Genomic DNA, 1403 nt, shown 5'->3' with positions numbered 1-1403 from the left:
CTCAAAGAACCAAACCTCCAAGCGGGGCAGGATACAAGTGTTACAACTCTTATGAAAAGGACTCTTACAAAGGGCCAAGCCTCTTTGTAGGGCAGGATCAGCAGCGGAAGTGTTACAGCTACAGCTTTTACAAAGGACCAAGCCTCTTTGCAGGGCAGAGATCAGCAAAGGGCCGAGCCTCTTTGTAAGGCAGGATCAGCAGCGGAGGTGTTACAGTTGCAGCTCAAATGTTACAACTCCTACAAAGAGCCAAGCCTCTTTGTACAGCAGGATCGGCACTAGAAGTGCCACAGCTCTGGCTTCTTCCTCTGGATGGTCTGCGATAGTCAGCGGAAGTCTTCTTCTTCTGCTTCTTCTTCTTCTGCTTCTCCTTCTTCTATCTTCCTTGAAGGTCTGTGACGATCTGCCCCCAGGCTCTCTGCGCGGGGCCTTATATAGGTGTAATAGCTTAGCTGTGATTGGTCCATATGGACCAATCAGGAGCAGGATTGAAAATGGACCAATCAGGGATGGGCACCAGTTTTCCCTTGATTGACAGGTCCTCTAACGCCGCTCTACTGGAGCCTCTGGGGGAAGAAAGCTCCCTCGCTTGCCCCAACCTGCTGGTTTTTTTTGCCAGCTGCTGCCACCAAGACAGAAGTGGCAGATCCCTCCAGTCCCTGCTCGGCTGAGCTGGCTGGGGTGCCACTTTTCCGGTATCAACACCATCAAACCCAATTTCCCACCCAGTTTCTACTGAAATAGAAAAAGTAGTTAAGCATTGTGGCCCTTGCCTTTAGTTACACCTACTCCAGATAATTTGTTCCAGCTCCGTCCATGTAAATGTGAAGGAGGTAAAATCTCCCACTGTGTAAGGCTACATAATATGACAAGGTGTACATTTACGACAATTTATTAATTCATTTATGGGTCAATGTGCTCTTGGGCTTCTTCCATGACTTAGCAATTATGAATTGGGCTGCAATATACATTCTGGTACAAACATCTTTGTTATAAAGTGATTTTTGGACCTCTGGATATATACTAATAGAAAAAATGAAGGATCAAATGGCAGGTCTATTTTTAGATCTGTAAGTGATCACCAAATATCTTCTCAAATGGAAAGTATTAGTTTGCATTCCCACAACAGTGCAGAAGTGTTTCCTTTATTTCACATCCATGCCAACATCTATGGTTTTGGGATTTTGTGATGTAGATTAATGTTACTGACGTTAGATGATATCTCAAAGTGGTTTTGGTTTGCATTTCTCTGATGATTAAGGATGAAGAGCATTTTTCCATTTGTCTGTAGGCTGTGCCCCTGTCTTCTTCAGAGAAATTTCCCTTCAAGTCCCTTGCCCATCCCTTGCCCATAGTGAGATGGGATCACTTGTTCTCTTCTTGCTAATATGTTTAATTTCTCT

This window comes from Otolemur garnettii, unplaced genomic scaffold (genome assembly GCF_000181295.1).
Source record: "Otolemur garnettii isolate 467f Iridium unplaced genomic scaffold, OtoGar3 scaffold00316, whole genome shotgun sequence".
In the NCBI taxonomy this organism is placed as follows: Eukaryota; Metazoa; Chordata; class Mammalia; order Primates; family Galagidae; genus Otolemur; species Otolemur garnettii.
This window is presented reverse-complemented; position numbering follows the sequence as displayed.